A 17,142-nucleotide genomic window follows, 5' to 3' on the forward strand; every position below is an offset into this window, starting at 1 on the left:
AGCAGCTATCAAATCCCCCCTCATTCTTCTCTTCTGCAGACTAAACAATCCCAGTTCCCTCAGCCTCTCCTCATAAATCTTCTGCTCCAGCCCCCTAATCATTTTTGTTGACCTCCACTGGACTCTTTCCAATTTTTCCACATACTTCTTGTAGTGTGGGGCCCAGAACTAGACACAGTACTCCACATGAGGCCTCACCAATGTTGAATAGAGGGGAGTGATCATGCCCCTCGATCTGCTGGCGTTGCCCCTACTTATACAGCCCAAAATGCTGTTAACCTTCTTGGCAACAAGGGAACACCGTTGACTCATATCCAGCTTCTCATCCACTGTAACCCCTAGGTCCTTTTCTGCAGAACTGCTGCCTAGCCATTCAATCTCGTCTGTAGCAGTGCATGGGATTCTTCCATCCTAAGTGCAGGACTCTGCACTTGTTCTTGTTGAACCTCATCAGATTTCTTTTGGCCCAATCCTCTAATTTTTTTATGTCCCTCTGTATCCTATCCCTACCCTCCAGTGTATCTACCACTCCTCCCAGTTTGGTGTCATCTGCTAACTTGCTGAGGGTGCAGTCCACACTATCCTATAGATCATTAATGAAGATATTGAACAAAACCGACCCCAGGACTGAACGTTGGGGCACTCCACTTGATACCAGCTGCCAACTAGACATGGAGCCATTGATCACTACCCGTTGAGCCCGAAGATCTAGCCAGCTTTCTAGCCACCTTATAGTTCATTCATCCAGTACATACTTCTTTAACTTGCCGGCAAGAATACTGTGGGAGACCATATCAAAAACTTTGCTAAAGTCAAGGAATAACATGTCCACTGCTTTCCCCTCATCCACAAAGCCAGTTATTGCATCATAGAATGCAATTAGGTTAGTCAGGCATAACTTGCCCTTGGTGAATGCATACTGACTGTACCTGATCATTTCCCTCTCCTCTAAGTGCTTCAGAATTGATTCCTTGAGGACCTGCTCAAGGCTCCCATCCACAAAGATATTTAGGTGCCAAACTCCCATTGGTTTGAAATCAATAGAAGTTAGGCACCTAAATATCATTGAGGATCGGAGCCCAATAGCCTCTTTAGACTTGATTTTGCAAGGTGCTGAGCACTCTGACATTGATCCTGCAAAGGATTTAAGCATATGCTTAATCTTAAACATGTGTGGAGTTTCATTGATTTCCATCCAGGGTGGGACTGTGCACATGGTTAGAGCTGAGTATATGCCTAACTGCTTTGAGTGATCAGGCCCAGAACACCTAGCACCTTGCAGGATCAAGCCTAGTGTGACCAAGAAGTTGTGACTTTGGCAACACTTTTGTTGCTTGTCATGCCAATATAAAGTCTCTTTGGGTATGTCCAGACTACCCACCTTATCGGCGGGTAGTGATCCATTTATAAGGGATTGATATATCACGTCTCATCTAAACACAATATATCAATCTCCAGACATGCTCCCTATCAACTCCAGAACTCCACCAGAGTGAGCGGCGGTAGCAGAGTCAAAGAGGGAGCCGCGGCCGTCGATCCCGCGCCATGAGGATGGGAGGTAAGTCGGAATAAGATACATCGACTTCAGCTACGGTATTCCTGTAGCTGAAGTTGCATATCTTACATCGACTCCCTCCCCTAGTGTAGACCAGGCCTTTGAACTGAAGTGAATTGACATGACTAGTCTATGGTATCATTTTGTGGGGAGTTGAGCTTTGTACTTAAAGCAGGAAAATATACTGAGTAGTGATTAATGTACCTCTAATCTTCACATATCCCTCCCCAGTACTTTGCATTAGTTCTATCATTGCTTCTTACCTTGGGGAATACTTTCCCACATCTCCAGATGCTTATAATAATGGAAAGACCACTCTTTATTTGGAAGGAGCAATGTGCACAGATAAGATAAAATTATCATTGAGAAACTATGACCAGTCCTGTCTTTACATTACTGCTTCTTTGAGACCCAACTCTTCTGTTCAAGCTCTCCCTCCACCCACTTCAGTAGCAAGCAGCAGAACCTGAGTAATCAAATAAAATCCATGTCTCAAAGCAGATGCAATGTAATAAAATGTATTATTTAACAGCATGTTATATACACATCACAAAACACCTTCCAGAGAGAATCAATTATAACGTCAACAGAAAAAGGAGGCTTTAAGATGATATTGAAAGAGAAGTGACTGTGGTGCAGTCATGAGCTAGTTTAGATCAGTGTAGCTCCTGCGAAGTCAATAAAGCAACACTGATTTCTATCAGCTGAGGATCTGGCCTTCAATGAGGAGGGGAGAGGTTTCTAGATAGCAGGTCAGAATAGGAATAGCACAGTGATCAGGTGGCAGACTTATAATAAAATATTTAGCAATTATAAAGTTATAGAACCTTTTATTGATCTCACAGCCCTTTACAGACATCAATTAACAATGCTTCATAACACCCCAGGTGGTTGTGTAGGAATGTATTATTGTAGCTAATTATACCATAATAGAAACAGTAAATGTACAGGTGGGTAAAATGAGTCACAGAGGAGTTGACCATATACTTTACTCTCACATTAAGTCATTTGAAATGCTTGGACCAGAACTCAGGGGTTACTCTCTGTTCCCTGTTTTACCCACTAGACAACACTCCTTTGGCATACGTATATGGAACCTCAGATAAGTGTCTGAATCCTATGTATGGTTTGTTCATTTTGAGAACTAGATGCAAAGCCTATAAATGAGGTTCTAGAAATACTAGACATTTGAACTTTGATAACCTTTAAGCAACCTGAAACTTAGATTCTATTAATTATATTAGGATCCCTAACAGAAAACCACAGCCCTCTTTAGAACAATTTTATGCTTTCACCATTTTCTTTTTCAAATGCAGGTGAATGAGGTAGCTTTTGATTTCATGTGAAAAAATAGCTCCTGTGTGGTATGATGCTGTATTAAGGGAAGAAAATGCTGTTGGAGCAGCACTCTGAAGATGTTTATAATAAATAGAGGCTTTGTGTCTCCGCTGTGTTATTGCAGGATTTTAAAATATTTGCTGCTTATATTTTAAAACTTTTGCATGATTTATTTTTGTGGAGTGTGGTTGTTTGTTTGTTGCAACTAAGTTCTCAAAGTTCTCAACCTTTTTTGGCTGCAACCCAAAATAACAACCACAAAATTATTCCACAGCTTGGGTTTTGCACATGGCAAGAAATCCTGGGATGTGAGGAGGTTGGGGGTATGGGAATTGGGGGACTGGCTTTTGAAGTGGAAAGGCTGTTGTTGATGGAATAGAGACTGGCTGATGAAGTGAGGGGGATGGTTTGTGTGGTGGGGTTTGACTGATGGGGTGAGGGGTGTTGATGGTGGAGGAGCTTGTCTTCTCCCTTCTACCATTGCCTGCTCAACTCCAGACAGGGCTTAAAGTAAGGAAAGATGAGGAAGACTGCAGGTCCCCCTCATTTGGGGTAGCAGTGGTGCCCCCCATTCTTCCTCCTCCTGGTTTAATCTTCTTTAGCCACTGGATCCATGGACAGCACATCTTCAAGAGGCTGCTGACCCTGCTCCACCACAGACTCTTGAAATGCCACTCCTCCTACCCTGGAGCAGATGACAGTCATGGAACTGTAGGGCTGGAAGGGATCTCAAGAGCTTATCTGGTCCAGACCCATGTGCTGAGGAAGGACCAAGTAAACCTAGACCATCCTTGACAGGTGTTGGTCCATCCTGTACTTAAAAACCTCCAACGATGGGGATCTCACAACCTCCCTTGGTAACCTGTTCCAGAACTTCACCCACACAATTAGGAAGTTTTTCATAATATCTAACCTAAATCGCCCTTGCTGCAGATTAAGCCCATTACTTCTTGTCCTACCTCCAGTGGACATGGAGAACAACAGCTCACTACCCTCTTTATAATAGCCCTGAATACATTTGAAGACTGTTATCAGGTCCCCCTCTGTCTTCTTTTCTCAAAGGCCAACATGCTCAGGTTTTTTTAACTTTTCCTCATAGGTCTGGTTTTCTAATGCTTTTATTATTTTTGTTGATCTCCTCTGGACTCTCTCAGTTTATCCACATCTTTCTTAAAAGATACACAACACTGGACACAGTACTCCAGCTGAGGACTCACCAGTGACAAGTAGAGTACAACAATTACCTCTCGTGTCTTATATCTGACATTATTGTTAAAGAACCACAGAATATTAGCCTTTTTCACAACTGCGCCACATTGTTGATTCGTGTTCAATTTGTGATCCTCTATTACCCACAGATCCTTTTCAGCAGTACTACTACCTAGGCAATTATTCCCCATTTTGAATTTGTGCATTTGATTTTTCCATCCCGGGTGAAGTGCTTTGCACATGTCTTTACTGAATTTCATCTTGTTGAATTCAGACCAATTCTCCAGTTTGTCAAACTCATTTTGAATTCTAATCCTAGCCTTCAAAGTAATAGCAACCCCACCCCATGTGGTGCCATCTGCATATTTTATAAGCACACTCTCCACTCTATTATCCAAGTTATTAATGAAAATGTTGAATAGTATTGGCCCCAGGATAGACCTCTGCGGGACCCCACTAGATATGTTCTCCCAGTTTGACAGTGAAGCATTGATAACTACTCTTTGAGTGTGTTTTTTCAACGAGTTATGTACCCACCTACAATAATTTCATCTAGTTTGGTTATGGGAATGTCATGTGTCAAAAACCTTACTAAAATCAAGATATATCACATCTGCTGATGGTGCAAGCAAAGCAGAAGGATGGCAGGACGAGATCTGCTCTGAGACTGGGGCAGGGTGTGAGGCAATGGAGCAACAGCAGCAGGAGGAAGGGAGCAAGTTGGGAGGATCCTGGAGACATCAGGATTGTTCTGCTTCATCCCCCTCATCCCACTGGTTTAAATTCTAGGTACATGCTGAACTGTCACAACCATGCCATGTATGGGGCTGCAGCCAGAGGAGCTGTATTGGAACGCATGAAAAGCAGAGCAAATTTTACTATCAGATCCTCATCAGCTCTTGTTGAGCCAAATCCTGGTCCAAATGAAGGCAATTGGAGTTTTGCCACTAATTTCATTGGTATCAGGAGTAGAACCACTATTATTTACATGCCAAGGGGAGTGTGAGAGGAGGGTGTATTTTGCAGACAAGTGGAGGTAAGGTTCTATTCTAACTCAAGAAGTTATAGTTTAGTTCTAGTTACAAGGCAAACAATACAAGAAAAAAGATTGCAAAACCATGAGGGGCAAGGGCAAAGTTGGCTGGAAAACAGAAGAAGGTGGAAATGATTATTGTAGAGAATATGGAGGGGGTGGGGAGAGCTTCAGATTGGAGACAATCATTAAAATGATCTTTTTTGCATTAGTGGCTTGGATATTTTCATAATGTTTGTTTAGCTTATAAACCTGTCATAAGCAGACGCTGCATTAGCAATGGGGAATGACTGAGTGGAGACTTGAGGATGGATTCTGATCTCACGTACATTGTTGTAAATTAGGTGTAAAATCAATGTAACCAGAGGACAGAATCAGTCCGCAGGGGTGGAATGCTACCTAAAAGAAATGGATAAGGAGCTCTAAACTTTGATGTTCTGCTCCCTCTACATGTGTGGTGAATACTGCAGTACAGTATCTGAGAGGAGACTTCGTATTTTCATCTTTATTGCTTTTTCAGTCTTTAAAAACAGAACAGTTCAGAAGACCATATGCGCCACCCCAGTTAGTGGTCAGGCCTTAGTCCTTAGTTAAAATGCTTGTCAAAACATTTGCAGCTACTTCCTATGTTGTTTTATAATGGCTATTGTCCTGTGATAGGCTTGCTGCTGCTGTTCCCCTATTCAGATAGTCACGGGGCAGGAGGTAAAGGAAAAAAAATCCCACTTATTTTAACACAGCAAATTCCTCAGAAGTACTAAATTCTCCCTCAGAGAACAGAATTTTGCCATCAATGTGCATTCAAGACAGTAAGAAAAAATGTTAACACTGTATGGCCAATATGTCTTCAGTCACTTAAAACGCTAACGTCTGTGAAGCTACTTTCTATAAACATAAAGCTACTTTCTCTTTGCCCTCTTTGAGAGTTTGATCTATGGCAACTGTCATGTTTAAAAAATGAACCCATTTATACATTATTCAAGGACAAAATAAGGGACACACTTTTTTTTTTCATGATCATGTTACTCGAAAACTGCTCAAGTGATTTTACTGAATTGTTCGACATTAACTCAAATTACCTTTGGACTGACTTCAATAGGAGTATTACTTATGTGCTTAAAGTTAAGTACACAGAATCATAGAAATGTGTGGCTGGAAAGGAACACAGGATGTTTTAAGTGCTTTTCTGCATCAGGGTCAGACTGCTAATCACTTTGCTGGATCAAGGAATTGTAATGAGGAATAACTGCAGAAAGTGAATGCTGATATTATAAGCACAAGAATTCACAGAAGAACCAGGATGCTAAGAGTTACATTCATCCAGTCGGGCAACAGAAACATTTAATGTCTCTAGGTCCAATCTCTAATATTAAATACAACAAACTACTTGAAAATCACCTTCAGACAAAGAATTATTTGCAGAAATCATTAGGCTAATATTTTTTTAAAAAATCAGGATCTGTGTGCCAACAATTTATAAACAGAATAAAAAAGCCAAATTCATTTATTTTAAATCCCTTGTTATAAATTATTCATCCTGCTCTGGTTTTAAGTAACACTGGACCCAGAAAAAGAACATTGAATTTCATCTTTTTCAAAACTGTCAGGGAGTGAAGTGAATAGAGAGACAGTAAAGAGAAGAGACCTAGACTGATTAAATATTCACAGAACAAATCCCACAACCACAGAGACTTGAATCTTCGTATGTAGAATACTGCAACTTTTGTGCCCCTGAAATAGCACGTATTTGGTTCTCATGTGACTTAAACTAAATTCACTTAATCAAATTAAATTATTAAATTAGCCTCACTGGCCTGAGAAATGTTCTATTTAAAACCAAAACAACAACTTATAAGCATGGATTTCCTCAAACTTAGATCATGTTATTTTCGAAAAATACCACCTGTACCAAAATACAGAGCTCCTGATTTCCTTTTATTGCCGAGTCCTAACTTCCTGAGACCTTTTTTCACAATTACAAAATGCTCTCAGGTCCTTGAGTCTTTCTTTTCTCAGAAGAGACAGAATGGTGCTGCATTCATCCAATGGCAACAGTCTATATCTGTTCCTGCCTGGTGAGAAAGAAACCTTCAAGATTTTGTATAGGCTTATTAGTCACTTAACACATTGATATTTTCCAGGCATGCCCCACTGGAATCTCTCATTTATTGTAACTGAGGGAATGCGAGTGATGCTTCTGCATTCAGAGCTGACTTCATCTGTGGTTCACAGAGCCAGCGCAAGGCCCTTCACACCACGTAAACCTGTGAGGAGGAATGCAAGTGGAATGGTGGGATTGAATTGCCTGTGTACTTCCTGTGCACTATGGAAAGCATCTCTTTGCCAGTCCCTTGTAGACTGGTGTGGAAGGTCACATTGGGAGTGAGCCAAGGCAGGCTGAGCAAGGGTCCATGGCATCTGTATTAATATGATCCAGTGACCCCACCAGCTCACGCAGAAGGGCTGTGAATGCTATTCTGGGCTTTAAGCTGAAATATAGCTGTGAAGTAGCTCTGCAGTAGGCCCTGGTTTGGGGGATAGACTTATCACCACACCTAGTCTGCACTCCATCCCCAGTTGCTCAGCATTGCTTGGAGTCCAGCTGGACTGGGTTTTGCCTTTCTGAAATATGAAAGTACAAAGTAGTAAAAATATATAATTTGACAGTCTTACCTTCATTTCATGCCACTTGTAGCTTAACTTCACTTGCTGTCTAACTACTGGGTGTTTGAATGTTTAGTCATTCCCTTTACCAACACTTGCAGGAAAGGGCTATTGTTCCTCTGCTTCCTAGTTACTTACAGTAGTTCCTGAATTTCTAGCTGTTGTCCATTTAAAGAAAACATTTCTGAAGAAAGTGATTGGGCTTGATTCATTAATTATGAGGCTTGTAACTTCAGTCAGGATGGATTTGTTCAACTTTTGAATTTGTAGCCCTCTGAAAACGAACCTTTCCTTGGCTGGTTTTTAACCCTACATATTTACAAAGGATTCCAATACATTTTGCCAGAAAAACTATCATTACTCTTCCAACTATCTGTCTTACCAACCAGGGTTTGGAGAGAGAGAACAATATATCAATTGTATGAAATAATGGAGTTTTTGCATTTATCCATCAAGATTCATCTAACAGCTTCACAGAAAAGAGTGATATTGGGCCAGAGGTCAAGCTAATAACTAGGACATTTTCATGGACCAAAGTAACTTTGGAGCAGGGGTGGCTCTAGCTTTTTTGCCGCCCTAAGCACAGCATGCAGGCTGCCTTCGGCAGCTTGCCTGTGGGAGGTTCACCGGTCCCGCAGCTTTGGCATACCTGCTGCCAAATTGCCATCTAATCTGCGGGACTGGCAGACCTCCCGCAGGCAAGCCGCTGAAGCTACCTGACTGCCACCCTCACAGGGACCAGCAGGGCACCCCCAACAGCTTGCCGCCCCAGGCATGCACTTGGTCTGCTGGTGCCTGGAGCTGCCACTGCTTTGGGCCCAGAGAACACAGTCACCAATCATTGTCCATCAGCCACATAGTCCCGGTTTGTAATGCTTCCTTATACTATCAGTGGGGTTGGGAAGGGAAACACTGCATCTTCTCATTATGAATGAGAGAGTGGATGGATGGAAGACTGTGAGTTTGGTGTTCAAAAAGTTGTGGAGACACACAGTATTAGACAGGAGGGAGGGAAAGCCAGGTAAAACTTCAATGAAAACAAATAAAGGGTCCCTCCCAGGCCTGAAAAGCAACTCTTCATAAAAATACATTTCAGTCACATCACATAGATATTCATTGGGGGAAACAATGCACGTACCACAGAGATGTAGAAGCAGCAAAGAGTCCTGTGGCACCTTATAGACTAACAAACATATTGGAGCATGAGTTTCATGGGTGAATACCCACTTCCTCGGATGAATGTAGTGGAAATTTCCAGGGGCAGGTATATATATGCAAGCAAGAAGCAGGCTAGAGATAAAGAGGTTAATTCAATCAGGGAGGATGAGGCCCTCTTCTAACCTCGTTATCTCTAGCCTGCTTCTTGCTTACATATACATACCTGCCCTTGGAAATTTCCACTACATGCATCCGAGGAAGTGGATATTCACCCACAAAAGCTCATGCTCCAATACATCCGTTAGTCTATAAGGTGCCATGGGACTCTTTGCTGCTTTTACAGATCCAGACTAACACGACTACCCCTCTGATACTTGACAAGAGATGTAGCTATTTCAGGGTGGTTCATTAGGGCTGAATCTCCTCTGCCTGAGAAGGTAGATGGCAGAATTCTTCAAAATAGGATATGGCACCAACATTTCTGCCTCCCCTGCAATTGAAAGAATTGTAAATATTTGCTGGTTTGCTCCCATCCAGTTTTAGGGCAGAGTAACATGTTTTGATGGGTGTTGTCCTGTTTGTTATGCCCTGTGTATACAGAAACCTTGTTTATCTAACTGAGATGGGAGATATGGAATTTATTCACTTAAATGTAAGAGTTTTGCATGTAAATGCTGCTCATCACGGGGCATGACCTCCATTTAGATAATGGAGGATTATGGAAAAAAGGGGGTGGTGTACTGTGCAGACTCTTGTAGATATTATCTTCATTATAAACAGTTTGAATCTGGAGCGTCTTCTTTTTTTAATACTGTACATTTCTAGGACCAGCTCAACAGATAAGTGAAACAGAAACCACTGAAGGCTGCTCACTTTTTTGGCAAACCATGTTCACATTAAAGAGTGGGTGTATCAAATTACAGAGAGCAATTCATGCAGGCCAGAGCAAAAAGGAACGGATCATATTGTAAAGTGGCCAGTTGTTTATAAGAACTAGCTGCTAATAGCTTTCCATAGAAGTGAAGATGTTGCTGTTGGCTGCCTGAGGCTTGATCACTCAAAGTACTGAGCACACCAGCCCTTGAGTCAGCAGTTTACTTAAGCACACCGTTGACTTCCAGTATCGGGGGTAGCCCTGTTAGTCTGTGTCTACAAAAACAACGACGAGTCCGGTGCTTATGCCCAAATAAATCTGTTAGTCTTTAAGGTGCCACCGAACTCCTTGTTGTTTTTATTGACTTCAAGGAGAGTTCTTGTGTGCTTAAAATTAAACACATGCTTAGATGTATTTTGATGGACCTGGGCCAAAGTTCTTAGCATCTTACAGGATCAGGCCTTTGATGCATGATCTTAACATTCATGTTTATGAACGTTTTGTACACACCCAAACACACACCCTCTCACTTATTTTGTATGAGAGCCCTAAGACCCTGGTCCTGAGCACTTGTCATTAAAGAATGCATACCACTTTGCACAAGAATAAGGGTGTAAACCTCAGCAACATGGTCAAATTCCAATTCAAATAAATATTTTCCTACTTCCTAGAACTCCCCCTGCAGTTTTAGCTGGATATAGGTATTCTTCACTTCCTGTCCAATTGTTCCTGTGTCCTTTCAAACAGCTGGCATAAGCCACTTTTTCATCAAAACAAACACCACATAGTCGGGTTTTAACAAACTTTTTAATACTTTATCTTAAAACATTGTGTGAAAAATGTGACTGCTCTGGGTTGCTGGGTGCTATTTTAGATTGCATGTTCTATGTTTGTGTTGTAATGACACAGGCTGGACTAAGACATTCTGACCCTCCAAGAAATACAAGGTGAATGAGGTTATCCCAGCAAGCAAATAGTTTAGTATATAAATTCAATTAACATAGTTAATATTTCATATGGCACAAGTTCTATTGTTATGAATTTGGACCCACCATTCTTTAGATTAAATCTAGATCATATTCAGCAAGAAAAGAAAAACCGGTTGCCAGCTTGATGGATGTTTACTGTACATTACAGCCCCACCTTCAACTTCTTTCAGCACACAAAAGTATATGCTTGTTTGTTCTTACATGTATCTGTCAGAAAACTGGTTCCTAAATGCTTCATAGAATTAGCTAACATGAGACATCATATTGGCGTAAAAACATGAGCCAATTCATCAACTTGGCTACATGGACTGTAGCTTCACTGACAGTGATGACAATGGAGCTATGACCAATGTAAATGAGTTGAGAATCTGGACTATTTTTAACAACTAAATTAAAGCATTCAGTCATGTGGAGAACAGCAGAGTGTGTGAGAGAGAAAATGTAAGTGGTGTAGAGAGAAAAGCTATATTTTAAAATAAGAGTTATGGACCAGATCCTGAGCAAGGTAAATTGAAGCCAATGGAGCTAAGGCAATTTAGACCAGCTGAGGATCTGGGCTGTGGAGTAGAAGTTATCAATTCATCCCACTAGAGTAAATCTGTAATTATCCTTTTCTTTAAATAGAAGTCAGAGGGCCTGAGTCTTCTCTTATACCAGCATAACTTTACTAATGTCAACAGAATTACACTCATTCACACTGAGAAGGAAATCTGCCCCAGAGAGTCAAAATGCTTAGTTATGAAAAGACTATAGCAGGTCTCCTTGTGACGCTTTCTATTTACAGAGATGTAATGGCATTTACAATGGGAAGGGCTGCATCAGTCAAGCCCAAGCCAGTGTTAGAAATAAGGCAGGCAGAATTAACAATATAAAGCATGTTTCATTTCCTGGGTGTTTCGTTATCTGTACCTTTCTTGGTCTTCTGATCTACGGTTGAGTGGGTCAGGAAGTGATATAAAGAGACCCCTTTTGTTCCATGCAGAAATTTTCTAATTATAGGGCTGCATTGACAGTTTTCCACTCTTGTCATGACACTTCACACTGTTTATGTAACATAACCAGCAAAAAGAAAAAAAACACCCCTCAAAATCAGTTAAATAATGAGGAACAAAATGCATTCTTTTATCTTTCTGTCAAGTGAGGCACAGTCTATTATCTGCTACAGTCTGCGGCTGGAATCACCGTCTCCCTGAGGCCAGAGTTTTACAGTCTGATTAGTCTATAACTTCCTGTAGTAAACCACCATCAAGAGCCAAACATTAAAGGGAAAAATAGACTCAAGGACAGGCTTTAAACTCCAGCATTAACATTTATAGCTTTTACTGTATCACACAGACCCTGCCTTTACATATAGATATAGATGTTGATTTTCAAAGGTGCTGAGCAATTCTACTTCCCATTGACTTTAACTGGCTTTGTGGGTGCTCAACAGCTCAGGCAATATGTGTAGCAGAGACAGGGACAGGAGTAGGAGAAAACCACTGCAGATTACTGTGGTGCTGGGAAGCCTGGTTTACTTTTACTGAGAGCTTTAGTTAAATAATTTTCAGTATCAATGAAAAAAAAGGGGTTGCATAAATCCAGGACTAGGTGGAAGCAGTGGACTCATTTAATACTCTAGCTCAGTGGTTCCCAAAGTTTTCCATCGCTTGTGCAGGGAAAGCCCCTGGCAGGCCGGGCCGGTTTGTTTACTTGCCGCATCCACAGGTTCAGCCAATCGTGGCTCCCACTGGCCGTGGTTCTCTGCTCCAGGCCAATGGGAGCTACTGGAAGTGGCAGCCAGCACATCCCTTGGCCACTGGGACAAGTTTGGGAACCACTGCTATAGCTGTTTGACTTAGGAATCAACCTGGTCTCAAACCCTGGTTTTGGTTTCAATGATGCTGCAACTCGTGATCTCATCTATTATCCTGACCATGAAAGTGCTCCCATGCTGCTGGAAAGGTTTCTCAAAGAATATTAAGTAAATGTCCATGGTTTACATTGGTTTACATTTTCAAGGGTACCCTCAAAAGGAAACAGGCTAGAAATTTACAGTGAAAGCTGAGATTCAATTTTGTCTCTAGTTGAATCAAATCAGGGATGGCCCAATGGCATTGGCTTTGCAGCCCCTGAACACAAGCTCTGTACTTATGCTGTCACAAACCGGGACCCTTTGCACTGGGCAGAGAGGTACACCACCTGTACAAACTTTATTTACATTATTTTACCAATCAGGATTATAGGTTTTTCTATATTAAAGTAAGAAGGAAGCAGGCTACCAGATGGGTCCTACCTTCAACAAACAGATAGCTCCAAAGCTCAAGTCTCCCTTGAGAAGCAGCATCACTCAACAAGAAATGAGCTTGCTACTGGAAACTCTTTTTATAAAGCTACTTTGGTTTCCCAATAAGATTCAAAACTTTCTTCTATACAATAATGTTTCTCATCAAATATGGGCTTGTTTTTAGAAATATGTTATGAACTTTCTCACTTGGAGAAAATATAAATGTGCAAGATGAGTAGTTTTCAACCTTTTTTCATTTGTGGACACCTAAAAAATTTTAAATGGAGTTGCAGATTTCCTTTGGAATTCTTAGACATAGTCTGCGAACTCCCAGGGGTTCACAGACCACAGGTTGAAAACTACTGTACTAGAAGTCTAGGTAACTGAATTCTATATTATACAAACCATATTTAATTGAATAAAGGCTTCATGAAATTGTTCTCAGTGGAGTAATTTATTATTTGAAGAGATTATATTAGCTAGACAGTGATTTACTGCACGTAGTACTGCTCTAAAATGCTTTCCTTTGTGTGGCCACTAAGTGGCAGGCTATTATGATATAGTAGTATATTCTCGGGAGTATTATGCTGCAATGGTAGCTCCAGCATAGTTAAGGTTGCATTAAGGAATTCAGTTTTAACAGGAGCTTTACACATTTATTTGGTCAAAATCTCACTGGCATAGCAAAAACCAAAATATAGAATATACACTTTGAGCACTACTTGTCTTTTTCATGATGGTTTGATGAAAAATGGATGATACAAAAAAAATAAGAGTTCAAAAATCACTACTTCTGCCAAATTTTTTCAGTGGATTATCTCATTTTATTTTGTACTTTTTACAAGAAATCTCGGACACTCTGAGACCTGTTCTCTGCCTTTATTGTTGCTCTTTGTCAGCTGATTCCTGGAATATCAGTGCTCCATATAGAATAGAGTGTTTGTCTACAGGGCGTTTTCCAACTCTTTAATCTATAATGGAAAATGTGTGTGCCACGGTCAACCCTGTCAAATTTTAAATTGGTAATAAATCTATTTTGAGATACAAATTGTAACAATTTTGGGGTTTGTTAAATAACAAACCAGTGAACAAGAAAGGAATAAAACTTTAATAAAACAAACTGGAGAGCATCTCCGGTGAACTGCTGCACCCAACCCAACCCCCATTTCCAAGGCCCTATGTTCATAATTCTATCCCTTATGATGGAGCACCTCTAAATTATAATCTTCTATAAACATATTCTACATTTTCCCTTTTAAAGAAAAACAAATTATATATATATATACATAAACAGCTAACAAGTATCTAATAACACATGTTTTAAATTCTCAAACCATGTGGTACATTTCCATAAACCCAGTGTGTCAACTACCTAGAGAGCAGAGGTTACCAGTACATCACTCTCCAGTGAGTCTTTACCATTCACTTTCCTCAAATACCCCTTCTCTAGGCAGGTTAGCAAGTCTTTATGGGCTCGTCCACACTAGGGGGGGGAAATCGATCTTAGATACGCAACTTAGTCGAATATCTAAGATTGGATTACTCACCCGTCCAGACGGCGCGGGATCGATGTCCGCGGCTCTCCGTGTCGATTCCGGAACTCCGTTGGGGTTGATGGAGTTCCGGAATCGATATAAGCGCGCTCGGGGATCGATATATCGCGTCTAGATTATACGCGATATATCGATCCCCAAGCAATCGATTTTAACCAGCCGATACGGCGGGTAGTCTGGACGTACCCTATGAGTCTTTCAGGATGTTTAATCCCACACTCTGATCTTTTCATATCAGCCTTTCATTGGAGTCTGAGTTGTTCTCTTGTTCCTTGACAGTTGCTCCTTTGTGACCTGATGATAAAGGAGCAGTTGATGGAAAATGCCAGAGCTCACATCTACAGTCAATGTGTTGGAACTTTCTGGGATTACTCATAGAGCCCTTAAATTACACCAAAATATGTCCCCTGGGTTTGTCTGGACTGCATAAGATCTTGGATGCAGCTGTTCTTTGGCCCCATGTATTAGAGGTGTGATTCCTCAGGCACCCAGTATTACCAGGGTTAAGAGATGGGAGATCATGGACCCTTTTGTCAAAATAATATTTCTGCTTCTCCTTCTTATTTTCTTTCATCTTCCTTATGGTTTCATTGTTATGAGATTTTAGTAGGTTATCAGTAACTGGTAAATTAGATCTGATCTTTCTTCCCATTAACAGCTGAACTGGAGAAAACCATTGTTCAGGGGTGTACTTTGTGTGACAGACCCAGGCCAGTGGGGTACAGGAGTCTGGTAGAGGGCAAATATACTGATCACTGGCTGAGTAGTTTTCTGTTCCCTGAGTGATCAGAGCAGGGGCTGCACTAGAGTAATCAGGAACCTGCTAGAACCAATTCAGGCAGACAAGCTGATTAGAACACTTGCAGCCAATAAAGGCAGGCTAATCAGGGCACCTGGGTTTAAAAAGGAGCTCACTCCAGTCAGGGAGAGGGGAGCCAGAGGAGAGGAAGTGTGTGTGAGGAGCTAGGAGCAAGAGGCACAAGGAGCTGAGAGTGACAGGGTGTGCTGCTGGAGGACTAAGGAGTACAAGTGTTATCAGACACCAGGAGGAAGATCCTGTGGTGAGGATAAAGAAGGTGTTTGGAGGAGGCCATGGAGAAGTAGCCCAGGGAGGTGTAGCTGCCATGCAGCTGTTACAAAAGGCACTATAGACAGTTGCAATCCACAGGGCCCTGGGCTGGAACCCGGAGTAGAGAGCGGGCCCCGGGTTCCCCTCAAACCTCCCAACTCCTGATCAGACACAGGAGGAGTTGACCCAGACTGTGGGGAAGATCACTGAGGTGAGCAAATCTGCCAATAAGCACAGGACCCACCAAGGTAGAGGAGGAATTTTGTCATATTTGGTAAACCAGTAATGCTTTATACAAATCACCCTCACTGTCAGAAGTCTTTTTCATAAGGGTCTTTACTGTCCGTAAAGACCTTTCCACAACTCCATCTGATTAGAATTTTCATCACAAAACATCAAATCCAAATTACCCCTCAATCTATAGCAAATTGCCTAAAATCTGCACTAAAATTGCAGCCAACTATCATGAAAGATTTCACCTGGAATTTCACATCTGGAGACAATTCTCTTCATTCTGGTTATCATTGACTTACTATTAGTACTGTGCAGTGTGTAAATTTCTAGATACAGAGAATAATAATCTGTGATTATTAAATAATCATTTGATTGCCAGGTAAATAACTCAGCGTCGACCTTCTCATAAGGCCTTTGTGGAACTGGATGCACTTGACTTTTCTGCATTTGGGATCTTCAGCATTCTGCAAAATGATTATTTCTCCCACATTTATGACAGTTTGCCAAAGACAACACTTTGTTTGGGGCCATGCTGTGATCCACACCTTCCACGTGACCATCTGTACCCAGTCTTCCCTCTACTGTTGGTTTTCATAGTGAGTGGCTTAGCTCTTTGATTTGACCTATTCTGGCTATATTCTTTTGTATTCAGTACATGGATAACCCCTTCTGATGAATTCAGCTCTTTGGCGTCTGCCTTCACAGTTTCTGCTGCCCTGAATATTTGGAAAGCTTTTTCTAACGTTAAGTCTCCTTTGTGGAGCAGTCTGTCTCTTAACACATTGTCTTGAATGCCATAAATAATTCTGTCTCTGACCAGAGATTTTGTCAGCTCATCAAAGTTACAGTTTTTACTGAGTTGCCTTAATTCTGTGACATACTGCTCTATGATGTCATCAGTGTTTGCATGCATGTAAAAAAATGTGTGTCTCTCGAAGGTTTCATTCTTTTTTGGCATGCAGTGTTCCTCAATTTAGTCAGTATTTTACTTAACTTCATGTTTTCACCTTCTTCAAACTTAAAAGGTTTTATAAATATCCAATGCTTCCTTCCCAACAACATGCAAAAAGATTGATGATTTCACGTCATCATTTTTCTCTTCTGCCCCTATGGCTGCTAAATACAATTCAAATCTCTGTCTGAATTTTTTCCAGCTCTCTGCAACATTGCCTGACAATTGCAGACTGGATGGAGGTTGCA

This window comes from Gopherus evgoodei, chromosome 5 (assembly GCF_007399415.2).
Source record: "Gopherus evgoodei ecotype Sinaloan lineage chromosome 5, rGopEvg1_v1.p, whole genome shotgun sequence".
Taxonomy (NCBI): domain Eukaryota; kingdom Metazoa; phylum Chordata; order Testudines; family Testudinidae; genus Gopherus; species Gopherus evgoodei.